Genomic DNA, 17,120 nt, shown 5'->3' with positions numbered 1-17,120 from the left:
AATAGTAATATTGTGGAGAGGACGGATGGAGGGCTATCTTCCAAAGCAGAAAGCTCGGGACTCAAGTCCTGCTTGTATCCCAGAACTGCTGTGTCCCTGGCCACGCCCCCGAATCTTAGTGCCCTCAGGCAACTTTCCAAGATTGTAAGTTTCATAGACTTGTAGGGATCATCCTTACAAGGAATTTCTGATACCAATGAAATCCCCGGCTCTATGGCTCCACCCTCAAATGAATATTTTATTAGTAATAACTAACGTTTACACAACGCTTTAAAGTTTTCGGAGCATTTAGTCATAAACATTACAGCCTTGGGCCCTGGGGCTTAAGAAAGGCTAGTTGATCGGCTGATGCTCATAACTATGGTTCCGGTATTTCGGGTATGATTACCTCCATCTCACAGGCAGAAAGGTTAAGGAGCTTGCCTATAGTCACACAGCTAGTGTCGGGCCGTGGGATTCAAACCGAGTCCTTCCCAACTCCAAATCCAGCATTCTTTATTATGCCACGTTGGGCAAAGAGAGCTGGCCAAGGACAGGCTTTTCCTATTTCTGAATTCCCTTACTAAAGGATAATTCAGATTTGTAATTTTCAACATGTGTAGTTCTGGGTTGGGGAGGGGGGAGACCAAAAAAGTCAGAATGAACAGCACTTCCCAAACAATTTAGTTTTGGCCTGAATTCCTGGAGCTTTCAGCATGAGTGCCTAAAACTCTGTCCCTCCTAACATCCATCCCCGCCCCTCATTCTGAAATCATTAGGGGCCCGAAGTTCCTTCTCCCACTTGGAAACCCAGCCAGAAGGCTGATGCAAAACTAGGGACTTTGAAAATAAGGGGGGTGGGGTGGGGTATGGGAGATGGGGGACCAACACATGGGATTCTAGATCTGGGAAGATTTCTCCCAACAGTCAACTTCAATAAACTAGTGGTTCCTTGTGAGATGACCCTTTCCTGGCAACAAGCCCCAAATGGAGAAACGGAATGTCCTCCCCTGCCCTGAAGAGTGAAAAGAGAAAACAGAGCCCCTCTACTAACATGGGCTAGGGAGTCAAAAAGAGATTCTGGAGAGCTGGGACATTAGAAGATGGGGAACAAAAATCGACCTGGAAATGCTCAGTAGTAAATCACAGGGGTAACTGTCCTGGGAGTCACCTGGATCACACATGATTCATCTCAGCCCTGACACTTACTAGCTGTGTGACTTCACTATTGACCCTCAGTCACCCCATCCATGAAATGGGAATGATGATGCTCTGATTGTGTGGTGTAGGGAGAAGAGATGGTATCATGATGGTTCAAGATCTGCTTCTGAAACACATTAGCCAAGTGACCTTGGGATGGTGACTATGCCGCTGCTCAAGAGGGAAAAGTAGGTGTCCATCTGTGTTAGGACAGCTCCCTACACCCATGAAATCACAGGCTCGGGAAAAAAGAAAGACATTTGCACTGCTTCCCTCCCAGAGCTGGGGAGGGGCAGCATGGGCGGTAAGTGGGAAGAATCCCAGCTCCTCTGGAACTTTCTGTGGGAACTCAGGCAAGGCTCTGGGGTCAGTGTCTCCCCTTTGCCGCAGTGCCCTCACCTGTAAAGCTGGAGAGCTCTGAGTCAATAATGTGAAGTGGATCTGGATCTACTCTGCACAGTGTGTGTCCCTACTTCTGTTTTCCACCAGTAGAAAGTAAGTACTTTGAAGTCAGAGATCGCAGTGGATGGCACCTGGGTAGCATTGGAGAAATGTTGGTTGATGGGCTGTGAACCTTAGAGTGCTTTGGTATAAGCCGGACAGGTGGAGCTTAATACCCACAACCTCTCAGAGCCCCTCCCTGCCCCCTACCCCCACTCCAGCTTCAAATTGAATTCAGATAGGGGGAGAATCCCTGGAGGCAGAAAGGCCCCTGCTCTGGCTAGGGAGTCAGCCCCACAAGATACACCAGCCCTCCAGTCTTCCCATGCCTCCCAGGCTACAACAGCTAATCTTTGAAACCTCATTGAATATATTTCATAGGGTTATAGGCAGTGTAGGATAGTGGGAAGAGTTTTTGGATTTGAAGCCCTGGGTTCAAATCCTAACTCTGTTGTCTGTGTGATCTCAGGCAATTCAATGAACCTCCCTAGGCCTTAATTCCTCCCCCAGAAAAAGAAGGGGCTAGACCAGATGGCCTTTGCATTCTAAATCTGTGATCGTATTGCTTAGAAATTAAATTGTCGAACCAGAGGACACTTTAGAGACCATCTCATCAAATTCCCTCATTTTAAAGAGGTCAGAGAGAGACAGAGACTGGTCCAAAGTCACACAGCGAGTAAGTTGGAATTCTCCTACAGGCTGAGAAAAGCACACAAAAATACAGTGGAGTGCAATCACCAGGGGAACCAGACAAATACTTTTCAAGTTGCCTGTGGCTTCTAGGAAGAAAGGTCTTTATTTGGGTAAATCTGTGAGTTGTTTATCAGCTTAAACTCATTATCTGCACATATGGTCTTTGCACTATGGTTTGGGAAAATAAGAGGGGGAAGGAACAGGCCTACACTGGTTGATGAAATGTCATCCGCCAAGTGCCAGAAATGAGGGCTTTTTGTCAATGACGTCAAATTAGGCTCCCTGCCATGAGTGAAGGGGCTACCAGAAGGATAGTCATAATATTTTAACTCTGCAAGAATCCTACAAGGAGGCCTGAGGGGGAGGGGGAGAGAAAACAAAGAGAAATGGGATTCATCTTACTCCTCTCCCCCACCCAAAAGAAGCCAGTTTGTTCCCTTAACATGCAAGAGATGCTTATTGACCAACCACCATGTTCTGGGTGCCATGACCAAGGAGACACATTCTTTGCCCTCAAGGATTTTCCAGTCTAGTCATAAGACATAAAGACAGCATACACACACATGTGTGGTCAAGACATAATAATAAGAGCCAGCATTTATATACATATTTAAGATTTGCAAAGCATGGTGCAAACCTTATCTAATTCCATCCCCACTGCAACTGTAGGAGGTAGATGCTGGTATCATTTTCATTTTACATCTGATGAAACTGAGGCAGGTTAAGTAACTTGCCCAGGGTCTCACAGCTAATAAGTGTAGGAAGCTGGATTTGCACTCAGATCTTCTTGACTCCAAGCCCAGTACTCTATCCATTTTACCACCTAAGTGCCTCTGAAGAAAGACATTTACTAACTTATTCATTCTCTGTGATCCTTTACCCTGGTCTTTGTGGCAGGGTGCATACTTATGCTTCAGTACATCCATGATCCCCCCCTAAGAGGTGGCTGGTGGATCATTGGGTGGAGTACTTGGCCTGGAGTCAAGAAGACATGAGTTCAAAGCCATCCCTACATTTTCTCTAGCTGTATGACTCTAGGTAAGTCAATTAACCTCTTTCTGCCTCCGTTTTCTCTTCTGTAAAATGGGAATACCCAGGGCTGTTATAGTGGTCAAATGAGATAACAATTGTAAAGCACTTAGTATTGTGTCTGGCACATAGTAAGCACCATATAAATATTATGACTATTTCCATATGTGTAAGAGGAAAGGGGAGAATGGTGAATGGTGCCCTTGAATGGTGCCCACCATTCTGTGCACCTCTTCACACACACACACACACACACACACACACACACACAGCCTTGAATATATCCTTGGTACTGGTAAATCACTTGATGTCTATCCGCCATCCATCCTTCTCACAAGATACATATAAACATATACGATGCTTATGAGGATACTCACAGTGCATCACATTACCACCAGGTGGTGCAGTGGGGCATGAGCTAGACTTTGGATTCAGGAAAACCTGAGTTCAGATTCTGTAGGTACTTTTCAAACCACACTCAGCTTATCTGGAACCACATCCCAGCTGAGGCTGAACCAATGCTACTGAGTTTCTTGAGTCACCATAGTCCAAATCGTTCCAGGAGCTCAGTTCCTTAGGATTGGTGTTGCTAGGAGGAAGGGCAATGTCACCCAAACCTGCATCTCAATCACGCAAGCTGCCTTCTTCCAAGATGGTAAGGGCAGGGCAGTGTAGGGAGCTCAGGCTGGGAAGAGAGAAGGAGGCCAATTGAAAGCATGGAGACTAATGATTCTCTCTGAGAAACGGTATCTGGTCACAGCCATTAGCCACAGTCTGAAGGAGAGTAGAAAATTCAGTCTTGCAGTCCTCCTGACCCAAGCCCCATTTGAGGCCCCACGCCAAGGGAGGAGCAGTAAGTACTCTGAGGTAAGGGGAGGTGGAAAGAGAGAGGGCCTACGATGTGTCAGACTTGGTACTAGTGGTGGAAATACAAAGACAAAAATTAATGAGACAGTCTGAACCCTCAAAGTGCTTATAGTCTAAGATAAACATTTTTAGTGGGTATAGGAGACAAGACTGCTCCATCACTGTAATTACCATTCTTCAACATTTAGAGAAGTGGTATCAAACTCCAATAGCAATGGACCACTAAACCATGACACAAAGATCTCAGCTACATACTGATTTAGTTTTAAAATGTAACACTATGTTTTATTATATTTTTATTTATCTTGTTAAATTTTCCCCATTACATTTTAATCTGGTTCTGGTGTGCTTGGGAGTGTTCGGGGCCAGATATTTAACATCTCTGAGTTAGAGGACGCTTTCTTCACATCCATCTATCTCCTGATGTAGGTAGGGCTACTATTATTGGACGCATTGTACAGACGAGGAAACTGAGGCTTAGACCCAGAAACCGGGGCTTTGACCCTGGTCTCTCATCTCAGCATCCAGTGCTCTTTTTGGTGCACCTCACCCTAAGGTGAAAGGGAGATGGTACAGAGAAGAGGTATCAAACTCTTGGCCCAAGGGCTGTTGAACCAGAAATCCTTAATAAAATAAATAAAAATTCAAAAAATATAAATGATGTTAGTTTGTGGTTTTCTAAGTCAATATGTGGCCCTCTGGAATTCATTTCTATTTGAATAAAACTGGCCATAAAGACAAAGAACCTTCAAATCCTATCTTGACACATTCTATGTGTATGACCTCAGCCAAGTCACTTACCCTCCTTAGACCTCTGTTTTCTCAACTCTAAAAAGGAAGCACTGGATTAGACAGCCTCTGAGATCCTTTACAACTCTAGATCTGTGATCCTTCCAATTCTGAGACTGTGGGACTTAGAAAACTCAAAAGTAAAGTCACTCCCCTCTCTGCCTCTCATCTCTCTTCTCTCCTCAGTACTCCTCCTATTCTCTTCTCTCTGTCTCTCCCCTTTCCTCTCCCTTTCTCCTTCTCTCTTCCTCTCTCAAGCTCCATTCTCTGTCCCCTACTCTCTCTCTTCTTCTCTCCTGGTCTCTTATGTAAGTCTCCATTCCTCTTGAGAGCTGATCCTCCAGAAACTAAGGAGCTGCCTCCCTTCTCCCTCTCCAAATTAACCTCAGGTTCTGGAAATTAACTGGGGTCTTTCAATCACCCATTGCGATCTTAACTTCAGGACAGGTAAAGAATATTAAAAACTCCAATCATTTTAATCGGGAAGGAAAGGCTGGACATGGAGAGAGGCTGGGAAAGAAGATATGGGAGAAGGAGAGTTGAAATTTCCAGGGATCCTCCTGGGGTTTGCCTGGGGTGGAGGCTTGGGGGTTGAGGGGGGATGTACTAGAAAGAACTTTGGCTTAGGAGTCAAGGAGAAAGACCTAGCCCTGGCTTGGCCCCCAGCTTGCTGTTTGATTTCAGGTATCAGGACATTGGATGCAGATCTGGAAGGGACTTTGGAGCCCATTTTGTCAAGCCCCCTTCATTTCAGAGATAAGGAAAGTGAGACCCAGAGAGGGGCAGAAGCTGCCCTAAGGTCACACATGTAAGGAGCAGCAAAACCCGAGTCCTTTGGCTCTTGCTATATAAAGAGCTCTTTCCACTACACACCATGGCCTAGCCTCAGTTTCTTCATCAGCAAAAGAGGGAATTGGACTCAATTCTTTCTTTCCTGCAATCAATTGACAAAGCATTTATTAAGTACCTACTGTGTGCTAAGCACCAGAGATAAAATGCAAAGAATGAAATTGTCCCTACTTATTAAGCACCTTCTGGGGCTGGAACACTGAGCTAGGCACCGAGGGGAAAGACATAGGGAAGCCCCCTGGAGAATAAATGGTTTGTGCAGGGTTACACAACTAGTAAGTGTCTGGGGCAGAACTGGAACCCAGGTCTTCTTGATGCCAAGTCTATTTTCTAATTCAGATGAGGGACTGTATCAGACCATGTCCAAGGTCACTTCCAGCTGGAAATCTATAGTCCTATAATCCCAAAACACAAATACACATGACCGTAATCCAAACTAGCACAAGAGAACTGCATTAAAGAGGTTATCATAGCTAATCTCTAAGGACCTTCCAGCTCTCACATTCCATGCTACTCGATCATGCTCCAGAGCTCAAACACAGACATCAGAAACATCTCATGGGAGCCCTCCCCTTTTCCTCCACTTTTACTAAGCTTCCTTAGAAGCCAAAATTGGAGGGAACAGAAATCTCTGTGGCTTCCCCCAAGTTACCTCCCTCTCTCTGGGACTCAGTTTCCTCATTTGCAAGATGTGGAGGTTTGACTAAGTGATCCCTAAGACCCTTTTCACCTCTAGAAGCCTAAGGTACAAGGTAACAGATAATAGCTATCAGCTTTCTGGTAGCTCTCTGGTTTGCAGGCTCTCAGGCCACCACCCTTCTACAATACTGTTCCTCTTCCCCATTGTACAGAAACAAGAAAAAAAGTCAGTGAAAACCACACTATTTTTCTGGTACAGTGGAATGTCTTAAATAAGTATAAAAATGTATTCCTCCCCACCCCTTTCTCTCTCTCTCTCTCTCTCTCTCTCTCTCTCTCTCTCTCTCTCTCTCTCCCTGCCTCCCTCCTCCTCATCTATTCAAAATAATCTTTTTTATGGTAACTTTTGTTGTAGAGTATTTTGGTGGCATCCAAGGAAAACATGAAGCTGGCTGAAACAAACGCAGGAATATTAACCATCTTTTAGGGACTGTTTCACATTTCCTCCTCTTCTGAAGAGCGTTCAAAGGGCAGAGGAAGGAATGATAACTAGCTAGGCAATCGGTTTACATATCTAGAAAAGAGAAAAGAAAACCATCCTGGAACAAGGAAGACACCATGCTGCCTTGGACCTGTTCACTGGCAAAGTACAGGGGTTTGGGAAGTGAGAGAAATCGGAAGATCCAGGGAAGAATGGCCTTTTAAATGTTAAACAGTCCCTTAAATGACAAAGATGACAAGATACGTGTTTTAGGATCTCAGTGGGGCTAGTAAAATGTTTCCAATTGGATAGATGACTCTAAAGAAAAAAAGTTTATATGAACAACCTTATCGGTCCCCATGTGTTTCTAGAGATGCCTGGGGTTAGCAACTGCGAAACGCTCCTTTCACCTTTATGTACTCCTACCCCTGAACTACATGAGGATGTGGAACCATCAGCAGCCACGCAGACAAATAAGCATTTTTTTAAGGCTTACTGTGTGTCCAGTATTCTGCTAAGCTTTGAAACAACAGAAAACTGGCCCTGAGCTATCAGAGAACTCTGAACCAGGAAAGGAAATTCCCACCCTCCTCAGCCCCTCCCCCCTAAGCCCTACTGGACTCCGCTGGCCACTTAACCCAATGGGGCCAGGGGGAAGCAGTGGGGAAGGCCAGACACCGAGACACCCCACTGACAAAAGACTGGGAGCTGAGCAGACCCAGGAAGGATGCCTGGCGCCTGGGATAAACGGGACTTTTATTGCTGGGTTCAGAGGATTTGGGAACAGATCCAACCTTAAGAAACCTTGCAAGGTTCATTCACCATCTCACAGCCTACACACCAAGTTGTTTCAAAGGGGTTTTAATAATCACTACGATTCTCCATCTCGCTCATCCCCCGCCCCATCTCTCCCTCTCCCCCCTCCCACCTCCCCCCCCCCCCAGCCATCTCATGAATAACCTTCTGGCGAGCTGGAAACGCTTTACAGAGGACAGAGATACACCACACGCTGGCATTAAGGAGGAAATCTCGTCCAAGTCCCAATCCGTCCCCTTCCTTCCTCTCCCCCTACTTTTCCCTGGGCTCAGGCAGAGAGGGCGCCTCCGAGCTCATCAGCCCGGAGCTCAGCCTTTCGGAGAGAATCCTAGAATCTCTGAGAGCTTACGGGGTATCCGCGGGAGTTTCTTTTCCCCACGTGGGGAGACCAGGGACGGATAATGGCTCTCAGCCCAGAGGTTTGACCGTGAAGTTTTTCTACCCCAAGCTCCGTGTCAGTCCCCAAAGGAGATCCAGACTCCCCATGCCCCTTCCTAAAAAGTAACCTTGTCCTGGACTTCCTACTCTATCAATAACAGTCACTCACACACTCCGACCCCTTCCCACATTCTGCTGGAGTTCTCTGTCTCCTGCCTTAAACCCAAAATAAATTCTGCACGCCTCGGATGGCCAAATGTATGTTTTCCGCCCTCTCCTCCCCAACTACAGTGCCCTCTTTTATTTCCCAGGCCCCCAACAAAGTTGGAGCTCCTATCACTAAGCGCCCCCCTCCCCTAGCTAAGATGGATACCCTCTACTGTACGCGGCACTCCACTGTACCAGGGCTGCCCTGACCCCCTCCCCTACACACACACCTCGCACTCCCCCTTCTGTCAGGAATCGTCAGGCACCCCCCCATCAGTACCTGTGCTTGTTCCCCCAACACGTGTCCCCGCCCCCGCAGGGGCCGTGGCCACCGAACCCCGAAAAATGCACCTGCCCTTCCATTGCACTCCTCTGCGTCCCCCTTCAGCTCCCCTCCCACCCCTTCTCAGAGCACCTGTCCCCCGCAAGGCTGTCCGACACTCAACCTGGGGTCGGGGCAAAGACCTTGAGGTGGGAGAATGGGGGCGGGGACATGGGGCAGTGCTGGACAACCTAATTTGGGATGGACTTGCCTCCCGGTCCTGGAGGCCAGAGCAAAGCCCAAGCTGCACTGAGAAGGGAAGAGGAGAAAAGGACCCCCCCCCCTCCACCAACCCCCTCCCCAGGGCCCCCTCTTCTCTTCCCCGACCTTGCCACCAGCCCCAGCCCAACACGCGTACCCCAAAGTGTCCGAAAACAGTCGGTGGAGTGGATGGGCATGGCCCCGGGCTCGAGGCAGCCCGGTGCCGCCCTCCTGCCCGCCTGCCCTCCTGCCCATCCGCCTCCCTACCTTTCACAGCGGCCGCAGCGGCGGCTGCAGTCCGATAAGCAGCTCCGGGGGCTGCCCGCAGCGCCCGGACTGGACCGGACCCGACCCGGCGCGCGCTACCCTCTCCTGGAGCCTCGAGCAGCGGCAGCAGCCACAAGAGCTGGAGCAGGAGGAGCAGGAGGAGCCGGAGAGCGGGAGCCCGTGCTCCAGCCGCCGCAGCCGCCTCCGCCGCAGGGGAAACTTTCCCAGGGACGGGCCCACGAGCCAGCCGGGGCCGCCGCCGAACTTGCCGGGAGCTCGGGGCGGCTCGCGCCGGAGCTGGGGCTGGAGCTGAGGTTGGAGCTCTCGGCCTCAGCGGGCGCGGGGGAAGAAGGCTGGAGAAGGCGGCGGCGAAGGCTGGAGCGCGGGCGCAGCGCCTCGCTACTGGCTCTCCGGGGCTTGCGCTGCCCGGCCGCCGCCTCCCGCCGTTCTGGCTCGCTCGCTCCGCGCAGCGGCTGCTGCTGCCTCTGCTCGGCAGCCAGAGAGGAGCCCGAGACACCAGCTGCCTGCGGCCAGCGGCGGCAGCGGAGACGGCGGCGGCAGCAGCAGGAGCAGCAGCAGCCGGCCGGCCCCGAGAGCCAGCTCCACCTCCCAGCCACTGCCCCCTCCCCTCCTCCAGCCAGCCTTCCCCTCCCCAGCCTCCTCCTCCCCTCCCCAGCCCCCTCCCCTCTTCCAGCCAGCCCTCGGCTCCCCAGCCTCCTCCTCTCCTTCCCAATCCCCCTCCCCAATGCCCCTCCCCACCGAACATCCATCTCCCAGCACAGGCAGTGGCCCCAGGTTCTTTTCTGCCTTGCGCCTCATCATAGGACTTGCGATACACCCTCCATTGGGGTTGCTGCTTTTCCCCATTAGAGATGGCCTTCCTGCCCTTTCTCGGGTGGCCAAACCCCCTGTTCTCCAACCGGATCTCCCTCTTCTGCTGGACAGGCGGGGGAAAACGAGGCTTGAAGATGAGAGGGGGCCTAGAGGCTCTACGCCCCTGGGGTTGATTTGTTTGTTTTCAATTCCAGAGAAACTTTCCCATTCCCTTTTATCTGAAGTAGGTAATATACATACATACACACATGCCATATATGCGTGCGTCATATACATGCGTTGCGTTGTGTGTGTATATATATATATATAAAATATGTATATATATAGTGTTTTTATGCATTGTGAAGGTGTGTGCATACACACACATATTTGAGTCATGCCCATTATTGCATGGAACCCACCCCGCAGTGCTGATCTACACCTTCTCGGCAGCGAAATGGGTGTTAAGTGACCTCAGGGTCACTCAGCAGGACGTGTGAGAAGGACAACTTGAAGCTTGTCTTCCGGACTCAAGCTAGTTCTCTATGCACTACACCACACTGCCTAGCCTTGGCTAATGATCGCTCATAATAATAACTCACATTTCTGTAGCAATTGAAGATTTACAAGGCATTTTCCTCACAACGACCTTGTGAAGTCGGCGCAGGAAGTATTATGCACTTTTAAAAATATAACATGGAAAAAAAAACATCTCCAAGAGCTTCTCCAGCTTTTCTACTATTTATTAGTCTCTCTCTGGAAGGAAGGACCCTTTTAAGTGAAGAGAGCACTGGACTCGACCTAGAAATTGATTGTAGTCCACGTTAGGCAACCCACAGCCAGCTAGCCTTTATCCCTCTGGTCCCCACCGTCATCTCTCCAATGGAGGGCTTGGACTACGTGGTTCCCAAGGAGCCTGAGCCCCTCTAAATTCCTGTGGTTACTAGGTCTTAATGGTGTTTTAGAAGGAGCCCTAGTCTTAGAGAAGGAAAGGATAGCAGAATTCAGCTGGTCCGACTCTCTCATTTTACATATGAGGAAACTGAGTTTCAAAGACATCAAGTGGCTTGGAGTTCTTAAACCTGGGTTTGACCCCTGACTTACTAGCTATTCTGTACACTGGTTTCCTCCTCCTCCTTCTCAGGACGGGTTCAGTTAATCCATCAACGTTTATTAAGCACTTACTATGTGTCAGGCACTGTGCTAAGCTCTGGGGATACAAAATGGGGGGGCAGGCAAAACAGTCACCACCTCAAGGAACTTACAATCTAACAGAGTCCAGCTAGAGTTTCCTTCCAGCTTTCATATTTTGTGCTTCTCCTTCAAGAGAAAATGGAGTTTCCCAGAGGAACTCCTATTCTGTCTCTCCCTAGTCTAGTCTTTAAAGGACTTTGACCAAATGGCTGCTTTCAGTTAACTCAGGAGGCCAGTACCCTGGTTCAGCCTAGGAGGGTTCCCCGACCCAAACCTTATGAACAGATACCTCTGATGCAAGGTCCAGGCTGAAGCAAGTGTTGGGTATGTCTTTGGGGCCAGCCCCAATCAAGGACATTTCACCCAACCTTTCCCCTCTGGGATGCAAACCCTGGACAGGCACAAGTAGTAACAACCACAAAGTTGAGGTTCAAAATGGAATGCTAACACACACAAATTTGCTTAGCAAAAAACAGAGCAACAAAATCCAGAGCTGTCTTGTATGAGGTTGGTCCCCACTGACCTTAAAACTACTTCTGTATAGGCCAAAGAAAGTAAGAAAAAATATGACTTAAATAAAAAGGGTGGGAATACAATATTAGTAATATGTTTTGTGTGCATGTGTATGTATTAGAACACAGTGTTAAAGGTAGAATACTTTGAACATAGAAGGTCAGAGCTGAGAGGGACTTTCTTTTTTTTTGTTCCTATACTTTCATTAGTACCGGGAACTCCCAGTGAGTAAACTCCCTCTACCAATGCAGATGTCCATGTAAGTTATGTGTGTCCACATGGATCTGTTTAAATGTGGTTCCCAAGGAGGCAAAGATAGATATCTTTAGTCTCCTCCACCCTCCCATCCCCAAGGGGGACTTTGATTCCAGCCAGAAGGAGAAACACAAGGTTGGGGCTAGAGGCTGGACACTCTTTTCTCCTCAGAGAGAAGGGGAACAAAGCTACATCTATCTGTTCTCCCTTAAATATTATTAGTCTAGGGGAAATAATTTTTAAGTTCAAGCTGTGCTCCTGGCTTTAATGGGGAAGGAAGATCCCAGGCTTAACTCCTTTTCACTAAATGACATTTCCACAATGAATACATGTAGTAAATAACTGATAAACTCATTTATCCAAGTTGATAGCAAAACAGAAATCAGAGGAAAGTATACATAAGAGAATGTATGACCAGCAATACACAAAAGGAATGAACTCTCCCATTGGGGGTGAGATTTTCTTAGTTCAACCAAGAGAGAGAATCCCAGATCCCATCAAAAGGGAAATTACTTAAAGTTTCTAGTGTAATAAACTGAAGATAAGGACATGATTGAGGTTGCTGGCTCCTTTCTATGTCAGTTTCTTCCCAAAGTCTTTCTCTCCCTTCAGGGACCTGAAGAGAGTCTGCAACTATATGTCTTCTCTCAAAGCTGGAAGCCAAAAGACTAGGATCTTTCTGACTCTCACATAGGAGTGAAACATTGAGCAACCAATCTCCATGAATGAAGAGTGTCTTATGCAAATGGTCTTTGAGCTGTGGGTTACACATTGAATAGCTAGAATATAGAACAGAGGTGAGGGGGAGACCCTTAGAACACAGAGTGTGAAAGCTAGAATACTTTGAACATAGAAGGTTAGAGCTGAAAAGGACTTTCTTTTTTTGCTCCTATGATTTTATTAGTGTAGCAGACTCCCAGGGAGTAAACTTCCTCTACTAACGCAGATTGCTACATACACACAAACACACACACACACACACAGCATCTTACATTCTTTGAAGCACTGAGAAGTTAAGCTACTTGCCTAGGGTCACAGAGCCAGTATGTATCAGGGGTAATAGAATTCGAACCCAGGAATCCTGTCTTTCAGCTTGGGTCTCTGTTCACTACACCAAGGGCTGCCTCTCTCTGAGACACCTAGGAACATGAAATGTGAGAGAAAAGGTCATCCAGTATCAGAGATGGCCCTAGGAGAGAGAATGTAAAATGTCAGACCTGAAAAGGACCTTGGAAAGCATCTAGCCAAACCCTCTTACTGTATAGATGAGGACAAAGATGCCCGGAACAGGAAGTGGCTTGCCTAAGATCATGAAGCTACTTAGGGTTAGAGCTGGGCCTAGGACCCCGGAGTCTAGATTCATAACCCCAGGCTCTTTCCATTATATCACACCAATTCTATAAACAGTCTCACTGCCTAAAGGGGCTGATAATCTTGTTGAAAAGATTATGAGAAAGCAATGGACCACCCACAATCCTGAGCTAAATGGTGGGGTGAAGATTAGAGGTACCAATTAGGATTTGGAGAAGGAAGTAGTCTGGGAAAGTTTCATGAAAGTATGAGAGCAAGGACCAGAGGAGCCTAGCACTTACCTGGAGCTGTGGGAGTGAGAGTTATCCCACAGAAGGGAATTTTCCAAAGGCTGATAACAGCTGACACTTGGATAACACATTAAGGTTTACAAATGATTATGTGTTACAGCTAGAAGGGGCCTTAGAGGCCTGTTAGTCCAATACATTTATTTTGTAGACTTGTCATTGCTCAGACGTCTCTGACTCTTCATGGTCCCATTTGGAGTTTTGTTGGCAGAGATACTGGAGAGGTTTGCCATTTTCTTTTCCATTTCATTTTACAGATGAGGAAACTGAGGCAAAAAAGTTAAATGACTTGCCCAGGGTCACTTAGCTAATAAGTGTCTGAGGCTAGATTTGAACTCAGGAAGATGTGTCTTCCTGACTCCAGACCTGGCACTCTATTTTGTAGATAAGGAAACCAAAACCCAGAGAAGCAATGTAAGTGGTAGTCAGAATTTATGCCTAGGTCTTTGGATTCCAAATCAAACCTGAAGCTTTTGATGGAAAACAGGAATTGAGAAGCACTGAAAGTCATCTTTCAGAGATGAGTTGGGTTGACAAAATGTCCTTCTCTTCCCTCTTGGCAGAGGTGGGAGATTATGGGTGTTCAGGGAGGGCTGCTGTGAGAGCTTTCCAAGCCCTTTACAGGGCTGCTCATCCACGTTTGGTGTCCACCTGTCACCCAACTCTCACATGTGGCTTCAAAAAGCTAAGGCATGCATAGCAGCCACACACTGGTAAGCTGTCTGGCAGAGGGGAACCAACAGACCTCAAGCTAGCTGGTGAGTAAGGGAGAAGTATGTGAAGACTTCTCCTGGAGGAATGAGCAGATGACAATATTCCAGTCACCATGAAGGTGGCTGAAGCAGGTGCTATGGAGATCTTAGAGCTTGATGAGACATGAAAGAGGCCAAGGTCATCATCTCCATCCCTGGACATCATCATCATCTTGACTTTTGTCTTGCCACTGGACATGGATGACTCTGGAAGAGAGAGGCTGACAACTGTGCAACTCTGCCTCATTCAAGTCCAATTCATGCACGAGTCAGGACATCACTTCATGATGTCACTGGTCCTCTTCGAAAAGGAAGGATGAACAACATTGCATAGGAAAGAGACACAATGGATTTGTTGATTGGTTTTGCTGAACCGCTTTTTTTCCCTCTCTTTTTAATCCTTGTTATGAGGAATGGTTCAATGGGTGGGGGGCGGCAGGGACATTTTTGGAAATTAAAGTGATACAAAATTTTAAAAAAAGATTTAAAAAAGAGAAAAGAAGAAAGTCATCTTTCAATACATCATTGGGGGACATAGCTATTATCCTAGGCAATATCAAAGGTCCTGAAGGACTAATGCTGAGTGAGAAATCAAAATCAGATCCAATGCATGCTTCTCAGGGTTGATCGATCTCCCACAAAAAGGCCAGACAAATTGCCAAGAGATGAAGCCCCCAGAGTTATGAGAGCAAAGAGTTGGGCTCTCTGTTCTTTCTGTCTCCTCCACCTCCATCATACTGAGAAAAATATTAAAAAGTGTGGATTATATCAAAGGCCACCTCAGAGATGCCCAGTTACCCTCTGGGGGGGCATCCAATCCTATCTAGTCATCATCAGTTGGACACTGGTTAATTTCAATAAAGGTGGATAGATTTTGGGGCTCTATAAAGATTACAACAGTTAGAAAGAATATTGGATTTAGACTCAGAAGGCCTTTATCCAAATCCCAATTCTGCCCTTCGCTATTGTGTGTGATTTCAGACAAGTCATCTCTGATCCTCAGCTTCCTCATCCCTAGAATGAGGAGTCTGAACAAGGTAATGTCTAAGGTCTCCTCCAGCTTTACTGTTCCCTGATTCTGTAAACACTGACTTTTCACAGGCCAGTTGTGGGGGGAGGGAACTGTGTGCTCTGAAAGTCTGCCTATTAATGTCTAATGTTAGGCTGAGTGCTTAGCCTTCCCTTGTGCCATTCTCTTTTCATTTACCTCTCTGAGACTCAGTTTTCTGATCTGTAAAATGAGACAGTTAAACTATATTCAAAATTTAATTAAGTTCGATAAGCATTTACTAAACATCTACTATATTCCAGGCACTGTGCTAGGTGTTAAAGATGCAAAGACAAAAAGTAAAACACCTCCTGTCCTCAAGAAGCTTATTTTCTACTGGTAAGGGCGATAACATGTATATAGAACATTGAGTATTTATATATTCAGAATAAATACAAAGCAATTTAGTGTTGGGGGTGGGGAGAAGCTTAACAATTGGGGGAATCAGGAAAGGCTTCTAGTACAAGGTGGCACTTGAACTGAGCCTGAAAAGAACCTAGGGATTCCAAAAGGAAGCAATGTGATAAGGATGCCAAGGACAGTTTTTGGAGTACATGCACAATTGCACAATAAGGGGGTAGGAAATGGATATGAGAAGGGGAGAAAGAGAGAGAGAGAGAGAGAGAGAGAGAGAGAGAGAGAGAGAGAGAGAGAGATCACTATTACTATGGGGCAGCCTGATAGAAGAAATAGGATGGGATGAGATCAAGGCATAGGTATGCATTGTACACCTGGACCACTCCATGCACTCCTATGAATCAAGAGAACACATAAAAAAGAGAAGGTGAAACACCTCATCAGAAAAAAACAACTGATCTAGAGATCAGATTGAGGAGAAAAAATATAAGAATAGTCAGACTACCTGAAAATTACTATTTAAAAAAAAGAATCTTGATACAACATTACAAGAAATTATCAAGGAAAATTGACCTAGAAGTTCTGGAACAAGAAGGCAAAGTAGAAATAGAAAAAAATCCACCAATCACCACCTGAAAGAGATCCCAAGAGGAAAACTTACAGGAATATCATAGCCAAGTTTCAAAGCTTTCAGGTTAAGGAGAAAATATTGGAAGCAAGAAGAAAAAAAGTTAAATTAAAATGGAGGTACAGTAAGGATTACACAAGACCTAGCAGCTACTAAATTGAAGTACTATAGGTCTTGGAATATTATATTTCATAATGCAAAAGATTTGGGGTTACAACCAACCCCAACAAATTTAAGTATATTCCTGAATGAAAGAAAAAGACATTTAACAAATTCAAAGACTTTTAGGTTTTTGTGACAAAAATCCAGAACTTAAGGGGAAATTAGACATATAACATTCAGGAGAAATATGAGATAAACATTAAAGACCAGCTATAAGGGACTCAATAAGGCCAAATTGTTTACTTTGTATATGCAAAAACATTAGCAGTACTCTTACGATTGTCATCATTTGGGAAGTGTGAAAGAAAAGTGTGGACTGAGCTGAGTATGATGGGGTGATTCTTAAAAAATAAAACTGTAGGGAGAGATAAAAAAGAGTAATTAGTTCAAACAAATGAGGGATAAAAGGAAGAATTGGTACAGAAGAAGCTGATAGGGAAGAAGGCAGGTAGTGCTCGAACCTTACTCTCATTGGAAATGCGTTAAAAAAAAAAGGGAACAACATATATATCTAGAGGGGTATAAAAGTCTTCTAGGTTCAGAAAGAAATAAGAGGGCAAGGAGATAGGGTGGGGGGAGAGGATAAAGGAGGGACTCAGAGGGGTGGGTAGGTTAAAGAATGGGAGGGCAAGGTAGTGGGTA

General features: G+C 46.4%; 1 protein-coding gene across 1 annotated transcript in view; it reads right to left on the bottom strand.

Moving 5' to 3' along the window:
• TSPAN18 (tetraspanin 18) overlaps positions 1 to 9,819 on the bottom strand; it is a 236,810-nt gene extending 226,991 nt beyond the window's left edge. Inside the window, exon 1 of the mRNA XM_036765449.1 lies at positions 9,159 to 9,819. The gene's annotated coding sequence lies outside the window, so the exon portion shown is untranslated. The remainder of the gene's footprint in view (positions 1 to 9,158) is intronic.
• Between the last annotated feature and the right edge of the window lie 7,301 nt (positions 9,820 to 17,120).

The sequence above is a fragment of the Trichosurus vulpecula genome, chromosome 6 (assembly GCF_011100635.1).
Source record: "Trichosurus vulpecula isolate mTriVul1 chromosome 6, mTriVul1.pri, whole genome shotgun sequence".
NCBI classification, from domain to species: Eukaryota; Metazoa; Chordata; class Mammalia; order Diprotodontia; family Phalangeridae; genus Trichosurus; species Trichosurus vulpecula.
The sequence above is the reverse complement of the archived record's forward strand: the minus strand, read 5'-3'. Positions and strand labels throughout refer to the sequence as shown.